Source organism: Euprymna scolopes, chromosome 16 (genome assembly GCF_053919585.1).
Source record: "Euprymna scolopes isolate OS-2025 chromosome 16, ASM5391958v1, whole genome shotgun sequence".
Lineage (NCBI taxonomy): Eukaryota > Metazoa > Mollusca > Cephalopoda > Sepiida > Sepiolidae > Euprymna > Euprymna scolopes.
The window spans coordinates 47,528,101-47,548,257 of record NC_136497.1 but is presented as its reverse complement, the minus strand read 5'-3'; the positions used below and the strand labels follow the sequence as shown (position 1 = coordinate 47,548,257).

General features: G+C 31.3%; 1 pseudogene across 1 annotated transcript in view; it reads left to right on the top strand.

Moving 5' to 3' along the window:
* The first annotated feature begins 701 nt into the window (after positions 1-701).
* Positions 702-20,157, top strand: part of LOC145296259 (histone H2B pseudogene) — a 73,710-nt pseudogene continuing 54,254 nt past the window's right edge. The window contains exon 1 of the transcript XR_013869984.1: positions 702-810. The product of XR_013869984.1 is annotated as a histone H2B pseudogene, transcript variant X3 (transcript). The remainder of the gene's footprint in view (positions 811-20,157) is intronic.

The following is a 20,157-nucleotide window of genomic DNA, read 5'->3' as shown; positions in this document are numbered from 1 at the left end:
TATATATATATATATATATATATATATATATATATATATATATATATATATATATATATATATATATATATATACGGTCCCACAAGAAATCTCCAACTCCAATAAGTCGATCATTATGAATTTTGCTACACATAATGGTAAGTAATATAGTCTATATTTGGTTTATTTTGCTTTTATTGAAAGATAATAAAATGAGACTGAGGTAATCTTATGAACAATCTAATGCCTCTAATTTGTGTTAAATTTTAAGAATGCTTTTATCATCAATTAATAAATATTCTTAAAATTGCAGCTTCCTTGGAGAATTCTAAAAGGTTTTACTTTGCCAAAATTTTTAAACTCATTCATTTTGATTTGCATACAATTCGATCATATTAATTAGACACGAATTACACAAGATTTCCTTTATTTCAGTTTCTTACTAAAATCCCTCAAGCTTAAGCCATATATTTTAGACATTTTTTTTAAATTCATGATTAGAATAGGGCTTTTAGACATCAAGTTTAGTAAACCTCCATCTTCTAATGTTCGTAAGGCGACATAAAATTATTGCAAAAATGTAATGTAAGAATAATTTATTTTCAGCCGTCTTGGACGGATATTTACATATTATTACCTCCCTTTCTTACCTCTTGTTATTACCTCCCTTTATTACATCTTTTTTTTTAACCTCTTTTTATTACCTCTTTTTACGAGGTCACTGATGTATAGGTACGTTCATTATAATACTACAATTTTATGCATTGTCATTTCCTTTGGAAATAAAGGGGTTAAGACTTCCAAGCTAAACCTCACTCACTGGACAGTAAGGTAGTATATTTTCATTGTTATGATACATTCCTCCCGAGCATTTTCCTCTCTTTTTGAGTGCAATATATATTCTTTCTTCACAATATGATTTTCCAAGTCTTACTTTCTTTTATTTATACGAGAGAAGAAGTATGTACTATATGTTCTGGTGTCATGATATCATCCTCCTAGGCCAGACCTCTCTTTTCGAGGTCAGTGTATTATATCTCTGTTTACAATATCATTCACACGGTTTGGCAAAATTATGCACCCTGTAGTGAAATACCTTTGATATAATAATAATAATAATAATAATAATAATATATATATATATATATATATATATATATATATATATATATATATATATATATATATATATATATATACTAGCAAAAGTACCCGTCCTTGACTAGGTTCAATAACAGCCTACAGAAAATGGGCTCTGATTTATGAAAGTATGAGAGGTTATGAAAAGGAAGGGTTGTAATGAGATAGCTTCGAATTTGGGGGTATCAAAACCAAAGCAAAATATGATTAAAGTAAAAATAAAATAGATAAACCCCATAATTTATTATACCATACCTGTTCACACTGAAACACTTATCACAATATTCTGTGGATCTATATTAAAAAAACCTAGTTAAACTTTGTGGCATATTTCCATTCTATGGTGGTCAGGCGCGAACTACACCCCATAATTTTATTATACCATATTTCTTCAAACTGAAACATAATTATAAAAGTATACTTTCGCAGATAGATATGAAAAGTCTTTATTAACGTTTGTGCCTATTTTTATTCTATGGAGGCAAGGCGCGAAACCAGACTCCACAATTTTATTATACCATCCATATTTAAGTTAAAACATATCAAAGTATTGTTATGTACATATATATCAAAAACACTTGTAAACGTTTTTTTTTTCTAATTTTTAAATTTTCTATTTCCATACTTTGTAGACCAGACGCGTACGCAAACCCCACAATTCTAATGAATCAGCATTATGCCAGATCAAACATACCCATTCCTGTGTCTCGATACATCTTCTATCATTATATGTAATCATTTTTTTAAAAATAGGCAACTATATAGGAGCCTATTCCTGACCAGACACACACAGAGGTTCAGCTTTATCTTATATATATATATATATATATATATATATATATATATATATATATATATATATATATATATATATATATATGAAAAGATAAAAAGAAAGGGTGATGGAGAAAGAGATAAAAATACAGAGAGAAGTAACAAACATAAGTAGCAAGTTAACATCCTTTATAGGGAGATGGATATTCCTCGATAAGAAGACTGACAAACAGAATTTTAAATACATTTACGGAGGAAAATAAGTATATATATATATATATACACATATACATATACATATATATATATATATATATATATATATATATATATATATGACATATCTATCTATATAATATACATAAATATGACATACCTATCCATCTATATAATACATATATATATATATATATATATATATATATGACATATATTGTCTTTTTTTTTTTACACAGAGATCACCACTTATCAAGGCCCGGAAGCCACTCAGGGATAACATTTAAAAATTCCTGATAAACCGTCCCCTTAGGTAATCCAATCCATCAAATCTCCATTACAATCGATTACTACGATTTTATCCCATTGATTACTGTACACGCAATAACCCTTATCCTCGAGTTGCCCCTGGCCTTGATACGTGGTGACTCCCATGTAAATATATATATATATATATGATATATCTATCTATATATAATATTTATATATACTTATATATATATGAAATATCTATCTATGATATATATATACACACACGTATATATATATATTTATATATATATATAACATTTTAGTCATTCAATAAATTAAAAAAATTATGAAATTAATATATTTATATATATATATAATACATATATATACAGATATCAACATGTATATATAGAAAGAAAATTTATGAGAGAAAATAATTAAGAATATGTATATTGAATATGTGTATACACACATAAAATTTACATATGAACAGACTGATCTTATATATATATATATATATATATATATATATATATATATATATATATATATATATATATATATATATATATACATAAAGAGAAACAGCGCTTGATAGATAGATAGATAGATAGATAGATAGATAGATAGATAGATGAAGATAGAAAATAACGAAGGGGAGGAAAGATAAAGGAGCTATATAGTGAGGGGTTGAGCGAAGCGTGAGTGTTAAGCGCCAAATAACGAGGGAAGACAACGTGAAGGATGGTGAAGTGGAGAGTGGGTCGACGGTGACGTGCGATGGCAGCTGGAAGGCAGACGCGAGGAATGGCGACCAGTAGATGGATGCTAAATGGTAGGAATATAACAGAAAGAGCGAGAAGGAGTCGAGAGAGAAAGTCAGAGAGAAAGAAAGAAAGACAGAGAAGGGATGGCTGGCTGGGTGAGTGGGCGAGAGTATGAACAACCAAATAAGCGAGAGAGGGCGGGGGGAGTTCGCGATCCAACTTCAGAAAGGAGGTTAATTTCCCATTCATGTGCCGAGCTAAGAATGACGCGCGGGGAAAGGAAATCGAGAGAGGGAAGAAAAGAGGATGGAGGGCCACGGGTGGGTAAGGTGAGAGCGAGTAGGATGTGGAGGGTGAGAAATGGGAATGAACCTTAAACGTCCATTGGACCATTACCGAACAAGTTAGAACAAAAAATAAAATAAACAGAAGCACAAAATACATTCTCAAATAAAAAGGTGAAGAAGAGGAAGATGGACCGACACAAAGAAAAAGAAAGAACAATATCAAAGGCAGAAGTCGAATTACGTAAGAGAATAAAGAATAATTTTGAACAGGTTTTAAAATAAGAAACGAATAAGAAGGACAGAGAGAGAGAGAGAGAGAGAGAGAGAGAGAGAGAGAGAGAGAGAGAGAGAGAGAGAGAGAGAGAATGAGGGAGAGAGAGAAGGAGAGAGGCTAAAAGAGAAATGCAGTGAGAGAGAGAGAGTAAAAGAGAAACAGATTGAGAGACAGAAAGATGGATAAGCAATAAAAAGAGAAAAGGGGAGAGGATGAAAAAATATCAAATGCGAAGTAAACTGAAATGCACATTACCGAACAAGTAAGAAAAAAAGAGAGAAAAGAAGAAAGAGAGAGAGAGAGCGCATGAGAGAATGAAGTTTAACAGAGAGAGATAGATACGGAAACAAAGAATACAAGATTGATATAATAAACCTTAATATATAAATAAAATAGATAAATAGAAAAAAACCTTAATAGAGAGAGATAATTAGATAAATAAAAAAGGAATATATAGATATATGTGTGTGCGGGTGTGTGTGTGTTTGTGTTTATTAGATAGATAGATAAATAGAACTATATATAGAGAGAGAGAAAGAGAGAGAGAAAGAGAGAGAGAGAGAGAGAGAGAGAGAGATAGGTGAGCATGTTAGAATATGGAATGAGAACTTTAAAGGTCCCTTGCCGAGTCAGAATAAAAGAGAGATACAAAGAAGAATACAGAAAAATAGCGAGATAGCTTTAACAGTCTGGAGGGAGAGAAAGACAGGTACTGATAGAAGTTGAGATAGCGAGAAGAAAAATAGTGAGAGATAGAAATATAACATGCGTATGCGGAATGAGATTGTACCATAAATGTCTACCACAGACTAAGGAAGAAAAAAAAGAGATAGAATTTTAGTAATTATAAAAGAAAATGAATGAAGGTTAATGAATAAATATTGTGAAGAAAAACGAATACAAAAAGAAAAGACAAAATGAATGAAAAAGGAAAAGAACAGAAAAGAAAAGAAAGTGAAGTGAAAATAGACGATAAGCCGAATATGTGTAAAAGAATCTTGGTATAAAAATGGACGCCTTGCAGTTGAGACGCCATTATAGTTTGCGTGTACAATTTCTAACCAATCAGAACGTAAAACGTTTCACGTGGGCGTGACTGATATAAGACTGTTCCGCAATCCGTTAACTGCCCCCACCACTCCCTTTCTCTTTCTCTCTCCCCCCCTCTCTCTCTCATTTCAATCTCTGCACAGCTTGTTTGCTTTTTACTTCTTTTATTTTTGATAAATGTCATAAAACTATTACTACATTCCAATACGTAATCAGTCCATTTCTTCTTCTCTTTTTCTTGCTTTCATGATAAGAATAAAGATAATAAGAACGGCAGTAATTAATTCAATTAAAATTTCTTTAAATCTATACGTACACAAAGCTCGACATATAACGTAATACAATTCATATCGATATATATATATATATATATATATATATATATATATATATATATATATGTGTGTGTGTGTGTGTGTGTGTGTGTGTGTGTGTGTGTGTATGTGTGTGTGTCCTTTTATCTATCCTTATCTCAATCAATCTATCTCTCTCTCTCTCTCTCTCTCTCTCTCTCTCTCTCTATATATATATATATATATATATATATATATATAGAGAGAGAGAGAGAGAGAGAGAGATTTGAAAGGATAAATATTGTATTTTAAAATCTATCATAATTAGAAAAGGCCTATTATATTAATATTAAAATGCGTTACTCAAAATATCCAAAGAGTTCGTAGAAAATCAATACATGAATAAAGTCTTTGCCATTTTTAGCACTTCCTGGATAGCAAAACTAAAACCTAAAAAAAAAAAAAAACAACTGAAAAGAATAGTCAACCAGAAAAGTTAGCATTATATAGTTTGAAATCTGAAATCTAGCTTAAATAACATATAATAAAACAAAAGAAGAAAATTATACAGAATAAAGAAAGAAAGTAGACATAAGAAAAAAAACTATGCAAAAAGAAAAGATAAAAGAATAGAAGAAATAAATGGGTGTGGTAAGAAGTAACGATAACGAAGAGTTAGGAAAAGAAATATACTCGCACAGAGAAAAAAGACAGAAAAACAGAAAGACAAGTCAAAGATAAAAAAGAAAGAAAAAAATATATATATCCGTCAAGTAAGTGGTAGTGGTAAAATTCTAAATTTACACCCTTTACAAAAAAAAAAAAAAAAAATATTATGGAAATGTTTAAAACATTAGAAATTTATAAAGTTTAATGACTAAAAAGGACGAAATTCAATAGGATAATAATATCAATTTAAATTAATTTTATGGAAAATTATTTTTTTAAATTTAAAGTTTAATATATTTAAAAACGAAAAGTAAACACGAGATTTCAATAGCAATAAGAATTTATAAGTTTATTTAAGCTTATTAATTTGGGGGATGAGGATTCGTATTATTTGGATTCTTTAAATTACTGTTTTCAGTTTGATTGTTATTTTAGACAACGTTTAGATCGATGTAACTTCCAAACTTTTTCAGGTATATCTTGTCAAATGCGGGAATGTTTCTGTCGAATTCGGAAATCTGCACAACATTTCCAACGGAACCATTTCTTTCCTGTACCGGAATAGCATGTTCCTGTTCGGTCAGCCATCATAAGATATGGGTCCTAAGTAATTTCCAATTGTATTTTTCCGTTCGCAATGCCCCTTGGCGCAGTGGTTAACGTATTTGTAAAAATCAATTGTAAAAATGTTATTTTCCTGTAGGTTGAAGGTTCAATTCTCAGTGTGGGCGACGAAAAACACAATTGCAAATTACTTCGCACCTGTCATGTGAAGAAAATAAAGCTTTCTGCTTGAATTTCTGTACAGATTCCCGAGTACGATAGAAACATTCTCGTGTTCACAAAACCCACTTGAATAAGTCCGGAGGTTACATCGATCGAAACGTTGTGAGAATAGTATTCAAAATGAGAACAGTAGTGTGAAGAATCAAAATAGTACGGAATTTAATTAACTATATCTTCTATATATACCTTACTAAATAGTTAAATTACAATATTATGACTTAATATTTTGATTTAAAATGAAGGATATATATATATATATATATATATATATATATATATATGGTTTAAACGCCAATGAAGATAAAAAAAATCAATAAAACCGATATCAAGATTATAAAATATATAAGAATCGAAGTATTTTATTGATAGTCTCAATAGTTCAATCTAACATGTATCACGCGGCGAATACTATTTGTATAGAAAAAGAGAAAAATGAAAAAATAGTAAATAAAAAATAAAGATACATTGAAAAATGTATATATTAAAAAAAACGGATAATATTATCGGTTTAAAAGGGTATTAAATAAAAGTAAGGTTTTTAACTCAGTATTAATAGGTAAACATAAGATCATAATAAAATATAAAATACAAATATTGTATTATTAATAGTACATATATTACATAAGCTGTCGGATTAATAAGTGCCTTGTTTATAACACCTATGCTCTTGGTGTACTTTTTCTTATTTTTATTATACGTATTGTATTAGTTCTTTATTTCATATTTTATGTTATTTATTTTTAAAATTTATGTTTATTTTAACGTATATATGTCTATGTATATTTAATATTAACTACGGTTTATATTGTGTTTACGGTAATAAGATATTTAACTTCTACAGTATACAAATATTTGAGGCTATTAAAAATGTAATATTTTAAGTTCCTCATTCAGCCATAATCTACACGCGGCGTCTACATTTCTACATATACTGGCCAGTCGCACTATTTTTTACACTATTGTCAAGCCTCCGCTTATCTGAGTAATTGATCTCTAATGTTGTTTTTAGTCAGCGTTTTTTACCTTTTCCAAATAGAATGGACGTTTCATCTTCCGTTTGATTTATATTTGGTAATCATTGTTTCCGTTCCCGATTTCCGAACTCTTACTTTTTCTGTACTTTTATTACTTTTACTAGCCTTAACACGAGGGTGAGTTAGACACAATGTCGATGCTTATGCTTATAACCAAGGAAGGTGTACTCCGTATTGGAACGAAAATAAAAAATCCCGGAGTCTATTCCTATATAAAGACTATTCTTAAGTTTTCGCTACACATCTTTATTTATTTATTTATTTATTTATATTCTACTTTTAAAAACTAGAATAACTATTTCATTTGCCGTTCGATATAAAATATTTGGTTTTCTTCTGCTTCCGATTTCTTGCTGTTAATTGTCTTGCATTTCAATATTTTGTTCTTATTACTTATTTCTATATTAGAGCAAGGTTAGGCCCCATATCAGTTCATAATGTGGTCCTCAAAAGGAAAGTGGACATTCCGGATTGGGTAAAATAAATGCCGTAGTCTACGTTATTTTCATACAAAGATCGTTATTTATTACGTTAAAACTTTCAGAAAAAAAAAATTCTCAGCGATGGTAAAGACATACATACTTTAAACTTATAATTGTTTTAAAGAAATCGCCACAGCGAAGACCTTTTTTTTTGACATGGAGATCACCACTTATCAAGGCCCGAAGACCACTCAGGGATAAGGGTTATTGCGTGTACAGTAATCAATGAGATAGTATTGTAGTAATCATTAGTATTGGAGATTTGATAGAGTGTCTTACTTAAGAGTGCGGTTTTTCAGGAATTTGTTTGTGTTGGACTTTAAGACATCCAAGTTGTAGTCAGGTGGGAAATAGACAAACGAAAGAGTTCCACAGTCGTGCACTTCTGCTCATGGAATATACATTCGGATTTAGGCACAGATAAGACATAAAACTACTTGATGAAAGGAGCTAAAAAGACCACTTCAAGGTTAAAAACACTTGGCCTTCATAATTGTTAGATGGTCTTAATTCTGACAAAGGAAACAAAATAAAATTCCTTTTTTGTCAGAAACATCGTTAAAGGACTAAAGAACAAAATGAAGAAATCGAGATTGACGTGGTTGCCGAATGAAATCCCAAGAAAATCATCAGTTATTTCTATTGTTTTTATTAACTCATGACATCATGAAACAACATGATATTACTGTGCAATCTGCCGATTAGTAAATTTGTATTTGCGATTTTCACATGTTAACTATTTTGCACTTTTGCCATTTACAGTGTTGTTCTATTTAGTCAAGAGGCATTTTTGGATTCGGAAAAAAATCAAGAAAATATCGCAAACCATAAATGATTTCTCATTCATTGGCCGTGAAGAGGAACGATTAAGTATCACATCAGACAAGATACTACATTATAATATTAATCTTAATTTGAAAAGTAAAATAAAATTCAATCAAACATATCAAAATCGTGTAATGTCGCTCAATATTTTGAAGCAGTTGTTAATGCAAAGAAATGCTTTTATATTTTAAATATTCAAAGCTAATACTTTTATTTAATGTTAAATTGTGGTGATTGATAGGTAATTTATTTCTTGAGAGACAAATCTTTGAATGCGAATTGTCAGAAAGTATCTGAGAAAGACTTCATTTAAATTTATTACAGGCTATCAAAATTGCAATAACAAGAACAATTGGTTACATGTCTCCAATTCCAAGACTCTCTCGATGGATTCCATAACGTATGGTTTACTTATCATACGTTACTTTAACATGTTCAAACTTTCGAAAGAGTTATGGAATTGGAGACGTGTAACCAATTGTTCTTGTTATTGCAATTTTATTGAAAGAAAATAAAAATAAAAATTCTGCGCTCATAAAGGTCCACTAGATTTAAAAAATAACGATTGTCTCAATCTACAAGAATTTCTACTTCACTAAAAAGCGCAAGAATAAATAAAGGTTAAAAAAAACATCAAATCGAAACGAAGAGGACAAAGGAAAATGAGAATTTCTGCGCTCATAATAGATGCTCAACTTGATGGGAACACAAAATCAGTCTAGAATTATTTTTATTTCACGGAACGCGGCAGACTTTACGAAAATTTCGGAGTCGCATTTACTTTTCTTTATTTTTCTGTGTAGTGATTTTAATTTTTTAGAATAAATCCATTGGAAAAAAAGGATAAATAAGGATCCAGGTAATCAAAACAGATATATTTTGTCTGATTTTTCTTTAATTTAACCTCTAACATTATTTGTATTAAATTAAATAATTATTATATATTTCCGTGAAGATTAACTATCATTATAATTACGTTACATAATTTTGAGTATATACCATTGGGTAAAATGGACTTTGTTTACTCTACAAATTTGCAATCATTATTTAAAAAAATATACTCTACACACCTGTGCAACTCCGTTCCGTTTTCCTGCTTTCCAACTGACTACAATATGGTTGTCTTCAAGTCCAACGTGAACAAATTCTTAATGAGCCACCCCTGAAGTTATACAATTTACCAAATTTCCACTACTAACGATGACTGACATGTTTCCTTTGACCACTATACCCTCATTACCCCTTATCCTCGAGTGGCCTAATAATAATTGGTGACTCCTCTGTACAAATAAAAACCATTGGCCTCGCAGACAAAATTCTCGTCTATAATAAATTATAAATCGTTTTTAATGACAATATGAGAACAATAAATTGTCTTGGATTATTAAAATAATTTAGAAATATATTGATAATGTCTAGCGTGGATTTATTCAGTTGTTTTTTTATCGTTTATGTTTGAATTTATATTTTGTTACCATAAATAGATGAAGACATTCCAACGCTATAATTACTCATGTTCTTTGTTCAGTTTGTAAGAAATTTGGAATGACCTAGTTTGTAGAACCTAAGCCTGAACATCGATTGCTTTCAGTTTCGATTTCTATTCATGGCATCTGCTTTAATATTATGGATTTAGTATTGACTCATAGTGAAATACTTTTCATTTCTCAGCGTAGTTAAGATATCTGATATTGTGAAATTAAACTAAATCCGCAATATAACTAGTACGTTTAAAAAACCGTAACTAACAGACAGACGGACATGCAGACAGACATACACAATTTCTATTTATACAAGCACGTTCTTGTTTGGTCGTGTCTTATTTGACAATCCTTCGTCATTTTACTGGATATTTGAAAAGACTGATTTATTTTGCACTACTGCTATGACGTCACATTTGTCTTAAGATAGTTAATATATAAACGTGAAAAATGTAAACAATAGATTGACTTGAATTCCATGCTGTTTATACTGTTGTCACAGCGTACGATTGCCTCGTAACTGTTGCAACAAATATAATTAAAAATACAACCATTATGATATTTTAAACTATTTTTTTACACTGACAACAGTAGATGCAGATTGGGGGGAGGATACTTTTTCGAGATATAGGCAAACAAACTAAGAAGGTATACTATTTCTATACGTTCATGTTAATACCTGTATTTTACATTGTTTCGTCGTGTCGAGATTTTTTTGGGGAGTGGGAGTTGCTAAAATGCTTTCAAACCAACGATTATTTTTTTTTACCATGTAGTTACCGTTAATCAAGGTCGTGAGACCACTCAAGAGCAAGGGTTAATGAGGACCGTAATAATCGGTGATGGTGGAAATTACATAAGTTAATTTATTTTAGACGGCAACTCATCAAACACCTTTTCACGTTCGACTTGAAAACGACAAGGTTATAGTCAGCTCGTCGGCATTTTTGTTCCACAGACGAGGGGTTCTAGGAAAGAATATGTGATCATGGAATTTTCGCTTAGTGTTAGGTGCATATAGAAAGTAAAGAGATTTACTTAGTGTTAGGTGCATATAGAAAGTAAAGAGATTTACTAGTCGATTTTTGGCCATGAATGCCTTTACAGGAAGAAACCGTAGAGTGAAACTCAGTTGAGCACTGCCATGAAAATAATAAAAGAGCTCGCAACGTCTCTTAAATGAGAAGAAAGGCATTAGAGAGAAGAACATCGTCCATCAGATTTTGAAAGCAGTGGTCTGCCCTGTCGAAGCAGGAAGGGCTGCTCTGAGCAGAGGCTCCCCAGATATGGCAAGAGTACTCAAGCTTCTAATAATTTTTTTTTTACCAAGGATCCGACGTTAAAAATCCTTGATATGACAAGAAGTGGAATAAATACAAAAACATGCTGAAAACAATACCGCAAGAAATTAACATCCATCTATTGAGCTACAAAACTTCTCACAACTACCCATAAAGCCACATTTGCCAATGCATAACGTATCGTTACCATATTTTGGCGGGCGCTGAAACCGTTAGACTCTCCCTCTTGAAAAGGTGGAAAAACTTCTTTATAATCCTATATATCTTGCACTGTCTGTAAAGTTTGACCTCAGTCACATCACCGCAGAGTGGCGTCTCTCTTCTTGTTTACAATTACTTCCACAAAATGTGATCGGATGAAATTACTGCACTTGGTCTCACCCTAAACGTATGTACCAACCCGAGTTCAGCAAAATTTTTAGATGCTTGAAGATTTTATCATTAGAATTCGTTTTTCTAATACCGCTTGGTTTTGCAATTCCCTCCTCGACCTTACCAGCATACAGAAATATTTATGTATTCTAAATAAAATATTTTTGCTGCTAAACTCCCTACACATATTAATCTTTATAAATAGTTCACCTGCTCCGAACGTATCGTGGTTATCATTTTACTTATTTGGGGTTCTCATACTTTTCGTTACAAGTGATTTATCCATGACGTAAGGGCTTTCAAATGTTAAACAAGATCCACTACTTTGCTGCTATTTGAATTCAGTAGTTGATGAATAAAGTGTTGGTACTTTTACTGACAGATACTCGTTATGTTTTTCTTTTCACACAAAGCCACTTGATGCGTCTGGCGTTTGTCCTTGCGTAGTTTTTTTTTTTATCGAAATGCGGTTGGAAAGTATTGAAAAATCGATAATCGAAAAATAAGATTAAAGAAAGAAGGCCGATCTTGATAGAAGTTAACACTTTTATATAACAACACATCACAAGTCCATTTGAGAAGTTTTATCAGCTCACGAGTACAAACGCTCAGCCTATAAAATACACTGCAAACCCTTTTATAAAACAAGGGCGTATTCGAAACAAATTTTTTTAGAACACAATTGAACCATTATACTTGACTTTTGCACTTTAAAAATAATTCAAGTTTTACGTAAAAATAATTTCATGAACGTTTGAAATGAATGTTTCTGCTTAGAAAACAATTGAATCATGATACTTGACATTTACATTTTAGAATGTAAGTGTAATTCATTTATAAAATCAACAGTAAATTCTCTACAGTGCAATATAGACTACAATATATTGTGGACTATGTCACTGCGGGAAGACATATGAATCTTCATTCCGATGAACTACGGTGATCCTAACAAAAGAAACCAATCAATCGATTTGATTAAAAAATGTCGATTTCACCGATTTCGATGACAACAATGTTACGATATTGCGAAACATTTGTTAATCCTCATTAAATCCTAAACAACGGATTCCCCGTCAGTATTGTTATAAAAATATGTATTGTTCGCTTATTGTATACAGCGTTCGATTCGAGAACTAATAGACTGTGACTAATGACGCTTAATGATGCCAAGCACTCACCACCTTATCAGAGATAGCACACGTCATTGCAACCATTTGATCTAAAGGGGATGTGTCTATCCTTTTTGTTGTGTTTAACACCCAGGACATTATTTGCCATGCACAAGATGTAAAAACACTTCCTAAATCAACCCCACAAGCCTTACCTAGCAAACCAAAACACACTTCCGGTAGACAGCCATGTCCTACAGAGAAAGAAACTTGTGAATATACAGAAATGCGATCTGACGGACAGATAAGCACACACACACATGCACACAGACACGAACTGACAGACAAGCACACAGACACATGAACCAGCATATAAAGAAATAGCTGTTAAGACATAACATGACTGGAATATTGGCGGCTTGTCACACACAGAAACAGAACAATATATAAAACATGTAATGTCTGATCAAACAATCTGTTTGGTGAATGCTGCTTAATCCCTTGATAGAGCCATGAATGTAAGACCCCTGTACATTCCCTTCCTTTCCATTTCAAAACAGAAAGTCTCTAACAAAGGTTTACTATAAAAAAATACCATTCACTAGGGTTTACTGTAGATTCCCTAACTTATTTATATACAAACAGTACCATACAGCATGTTTGAAAACATCAAAAAATCAGCTTTGACTAACTTTGGGTCTGATATTATCTCCTGACATGTAATAAAAGAGTTACTCCAGGTTCTTTGCCATTGCCGCTGGTAAAAATGTCGGATCATTCTACTGTATTAAAAGGTATCTTACTCATGACGCAATTCTCTATCTGTATGACAGACAAATATGTCGTAAAATGGAGTACTGTTGGCACGTTCTCAGCCGAGTGGCTAACAATACACTCTATTACCTTTACAGGGCTCTAAGCCGGCTTCAAAATCCGGTAAGTTAAATTGTTAAACCACTGTACCTCACCTTTCTCACAAAAGAGACGTGGCGATCTATCTGTGCTCCATCGCTATTTTTATGTCAAGTATTCAACTGAGCTTCTATTTATGCCTTTCCCTTGCAGAACACTCGTCTAGATGCAACACCTGCTAACAAGTTCCATTCTTATATATCTGTGTCTAAAACTAAACGTAAATTCCATAACAAAGTTTCATTCTTAGAAATCATAGTCTGCGCAGCATAGTACCGCTGAGCTGTTGTCAAGCCTATCATGAACAAGTTTTTATTGAGCTGTCCTCACACACACACACACACACACACACACACACACACACACACACACATATATATATATATATATATATGTGTGTGTGTGTGTGTGTGTGTGTTATGTGTGCTTGGTAAATGTTAGCAGCACGTGATACGTTCAAATAAAATTGGATAATTAGAAATCAAGTTTGGCTTATATGTTTCTTGAATGCTTCTTGTGGCACCGTCATTATGACTGTAACATACTTTATCCTTCGAAGTTAAGTTTACATACGATGGCGGTGGTATGCCTAAATAGGTACCGTCGAAAGATGTTACTTGACAAAAAGACGCGAATCCTAATCACGCAACTATATGAAAATTTGTATTAACACAGCTCCCCTCGTCTCTCTTTCTCTCTCGAGTTGGATTTTATGATTCACACTGAATAAGTTGCTCTTGATCGGGAGCTTGAATGATGTATGTGGTTGTTAGTGTAATTTCTTTATTATACGTCAACCCTATATTTTATTTACCTTTTATTCAGAAGATTAGATACAAGGCCAAACGTGGGTTTCACGGAAATGCTTTTTATGGAATTAACTTGATCCGAACTTAACCAACTCAAGTTTACATTTTGTGTTGATAATCATGGCACCAAATGACTTCTACAGAGGAGAAAAAAAGACGAGTTGACTTTTTAACTCGGAGGGTCATGGTTTATGAAGGTTGCAAAGCTAATCAGAACTAGAGGTTGATGAGTATTATGAAGACAGTGAGTCAAACAGCAATTATGAAACTTGAGTAAGGTTTGATTATTTAAGGACGACTCAAGTAGAAGTTATTTACAGGAGATTTGAAAAAGACCATGTTATAGCAAACTGGGGAGCAGCCTTGCGGAATTGTATTCCAGAGACGGACAATTCTAGGTAAAAAAAATTCTGATCATGAAATTTTAGTTTAGATAGAAAGTATAGAAATTGCTGATCGTGGTTATACCTAGTTGAGTTTTGCCTCAATTGTATTACAGAGAGGGACCATAGAGTTAAGCTCAATCGAGCACCTGCCAGGAAAATAACGATAGAGCTAAGAAAGGCTCACAAAATTTATTCAATGAGAAAACCTTTTTTCTAACCATATAAATTTCGTATGGTCTCCAAAACTGTGATTTCTGTCATAGCACTGAATGGTTGCATCTCTCTTTGTCTTACCAACATGAAATGCGATCGGATGAACTTAATGGAGTTGGCCCCAGGGTTATTTTTGACAGTTGTCATAGGTAGACGAATATATATTCGATATTAGCTCATCTCGTACAATTACTTTGTACTTGCAATTACAAATTACAATTATTTTTCGGAGATATTTATTCGATTCACAAGCGGGTCGACCCTAAGCACGAATACCTTTACGCTATATAAGCTCTCATCTCTTGAATTTTAAAAACCCACCCTATCTAATCACCTAAATCCTTTTTATCTTCGCAATTATGTCACATGATCAAAACCAATTCGAGGCTATATGAACTCCGCTGTCAACTTGTATCCGCTGTTGAGCTCCTTCCTTATGTTTATGGGCAACATCATACCTATTGTACACATTATTGTGAAAGAGAAGTCTCGTATAAAATGTCTCTGTGTGTTCTTTATTCGATATTCCGTTACATGATCAAAACTAACCAATCAAACATCCGCCTTCAAGTTAAGCGATACAGAAATTCTACTCACCAATCCTCTATGTTTATTCACCAAGAAGATGTCCCTGTTAACTTAATATGTCGCATTCCTATCACACATTTTAAAAAAAATTACAAATCAATAAATTTGTTAATTTTTTTTTTTTTTTTTACTTTCTCTTCTGTATTAAGAGCCTGGGGCACTGGGTTTTCTTTTAGGCAATGGAGGAATAACAGCGCGTAATGTCGATATTGAAACGAAGTTTTGTATTCATTTTGTGATTTGATGGAGATTTGAACGCACTTTGGAGAATTGCACATTTTGGTGTGATCCTTAATGAAGTTAAAGCTAACGACGCTGAACCAGTGCCAATGTCGTCTTGGAATAGGCGTTTCCTCTTCCCTCTCCTCTCACATTGCTCGAGAAAGTGAAAATACGAAAATATAAATAAAATAAAATGAACAGTTTTTCAGGCGATTCCATTAATGAATTCCAGGGAGGGGTGTCAGGGTTTATTATAGTTAAGTGGGTGTGTCCGTTAAAATGAAAGAAAAGATTTAACAACAAAAATGGTTATATCAAAGAACATTAAAATGAAAATGTCTCTTTAGTTTCGACCTTTCACGTTTTCTTCTCTCTTCCTTTGAATTATTTAAGAAAAAGAAAGCGGCGGGAAAAATCAATAAAGAACGTTAATGTTAAAAATCAAGTAAAGTTAAAAATATTAAAAATCAAAAGATATGAATTTAGATTTGAAATAAAATAAATTTGAAGAATGGAATTAAAGGAATTTTAATGGAATAAAATAGAGTATTATGTAGATTTATAAAATAATTAAATTCTTGATTCCGCCCATATTTTTTTCAAATACGTAAAATGATGTAACACGAAATGTATGACGTCATTTTGTTAAAAAAAGTTTTTCTTTTTTCAAGTATTCTAATGTTTTCACTTTTTTTATATTTAAAATAACGTATTTCTACTTTTTTACACAAAAGAAACTTTTTTTTTAATTTCTGCTTTCTCTTTCGATTGAAATCTCCGGATGTCCATTTTCGTTTTCAGAATTTAACTCTTTTTAAAAATATTCTGTCGATTTTCTTTTGAAGAAATTTCAGCGTCATACGGGTTATTTTTTATTCGATTCTTTTATATTTAAGCTTAAAAAATGTTTTGCTACTTTATTTAAAAGCAACATTTTTTTTTCATTTTCAATTTTACGGTGTTACTTGATGGAGTAATCACTTTTGTTGTTTTGGCATCGAAATAAATAAATGCGATTTTTCCATCCTATCCTAACTTTCTGCACATTAAAACGGGTTAGGTATTTTTACTTTACACATACAAAACATTTTTTTTTTTCAGTAAATAATATGTAATAAACTATACAGATCCACAATTCTATGGTACAGTCTTAATTTGTATATTTATTTTATGCGCAGCTTAGAATCAATAATCTGTAAAATACAGTTGTAATTTTTCATTGTGATGTTTTCTTAAATATATGCCCAATATTTACGCCGAGACTAAAAAGTTGGATGATGCATCGAAACTGTGAACAACTACTACACTTTAAGCTTAGTCACAATCCCTGAGAACAAACAAATTTTATGGTGAGGTGTTTTTAAATAAATGAAAAAAAAATCAACCTATTATGGTATTATTTATCAATGAAAGTGGATGATGTGGTATAGGTTCTGTTTTCATAATACGGTCCTCAAAAGAAGTACCTGCTATGTTGTTATACATGATTAATCCTCTCAGGTATTGCATCCTCCTTTTAGAAGACGATGGTATATATAAGTAATCTTGTCTGTGTGTTGATTATGACCGGTCTCTAACAAACTACTCTAACAAAATTTGATCTACACACTTGGAACTTTATATATAAAGTATTCGAACTTGCGGGCAAAACTTGATTTGGTTTTTAATCATTGAAAGAATGCTCAGAAATCATGATTGAAAATTTAGTACTTGGTGAACGTAATTAAACAAAACTGGTATTTTTACGCATGCGCAAATATTAATTTCTTTTAACACCATTGCATTTGGAGATTTAATATGCGTACGGATTTAGCTCAGATGGTAGCGAATATATATATATATATATATATATATATATATATATACACTAGCAAACATACCTGCACTTTGCAGGTACCCTAGCACACAGCAAATCGCGACCTGAACTTTGGACCTTGAAAAATAGTGTGCACTGTCCATAGGTCTGAGACCATCATTGTGCCAGGTTTGGTCATGATCGGTTCAGTAGGGTGGGATGTAAGAGGGTATATATAAAAGGCTATGACTTTTATATTTGACCGTACCCCCCCCCCCAAAAAAAAAGAAAATATATAGTGTGCGGCTCCCCGCAATTAGGGACCATAACATGCAAGGTTTGGTCATGAGCGGATCATTGATGTGGGCTGGAGTAGAGTTGTACACGCAGACATACAAAAGTACACATACGAACGCTACTATTACACACACACACACACACACACACATATACATATATGATCGTGGGAGAGAATATATATATATATATATATATATATATATATATATATATATATATATTCTCTCCCACGATCATATATGATATGTGTATATATATATATATATATATATATATATATATATATATATATATATATATATATATATGATAGTGAGAGAGAAAGAGAAAATCAGAACATTCCATCCGATGTTCTTAACAATGTCAGACATTCGGGAAATCTTTGAAATTTATTGTTTAAAAATTAAAAGTCCTTCATTTCCGTTTTATGAAGTTCATCACGTTTTTGTTTTAAATTGTTTCGGTTTTTTTAAAGTAATTTCCGCTTAATATGGGTTCCTCTTCATTATTCCATTCCATAACATTTGTTTATTTGATTTTTGATGTTTTTACTTTAATGAGGATACGGTTTGTTGTTTTATCATAAAAAACTAATAAAAACTCATCCACGTATCTTAACTTCATTTTCTCGACAACAGACTCAGATAAGTGTACAATAATTATAAAAGTGATTTACAAGTGTATAGAATTCACAGTTTTTTTTTCATAATAATTTAAAATTTATATCACAAAATGGTAAATTGTAAATCACAGCTTTAAAGATGATTGTACATTTATTTTAGCCGCGTTCTTTACACTGTAAAAAAATATATATTATTTTTGCACACGAGACGCTTCACCAGTTTGAAGAAGTTTAAATATAATTTAAACTTAAGTACATAAAAGCATCAACATTTTAAACAAACAATATACTATACCTCCTGAAGACGACTGTTGAAAACTCAGTTAGAAGTACTTGTAAAATACAACAAAAACCAAGAAAAACAACCCCCCCTCCAAAAAAAAAAAAACAGATGGACCAAGACATATATGGAACTGTCTATCACGGATTAAACTGAGAAATAAGAACGACAATTCCAGAAGATGAAAACTTACAAAAAACAAACAAACAAAAAAATTAAGCAAAACACTTGATGCTATTCAAAAACACTAGTCTAAATAAATATGCATACATGCACACACACACACACTCGCACACACACACACACACACACACACACATATATATATATATATATATGCATATATATACATATAGTATGTTATAAAATGTATATGGCGATTAAGCTACACTGAATATTCCGCGTTTCATCCACTCTAGGATTATTCAGGCTTATGCGCGAATTCTGTGGTTGTTTGCCGTTTTTATATGCGCATCTATAAATATAAAATATACATAAATGATATAAATATATATACAATTATATGCATATATATACGTATGCATGCATATATATATATATATATATAACGGTAAACAAACATATATATACATATATATATATAAACATATATACGTAAATATATACAGACACACACACATATGTATATATACATATAAATATATATATATATATATATACATATATATGCATACATATACATAAATATATAAATATATATACAGATATATAATATGTATACATATATATATACCTAAAAATATATACATATATATATACATATATACGTACGTATACATATATATATATATATATATATATATATATATATATATATATATACATAAATATATATACATACACACACATATATATGTATAGAAATGTATACTTACATATATATTATCATTTATACATATATACATATACTAATATGTA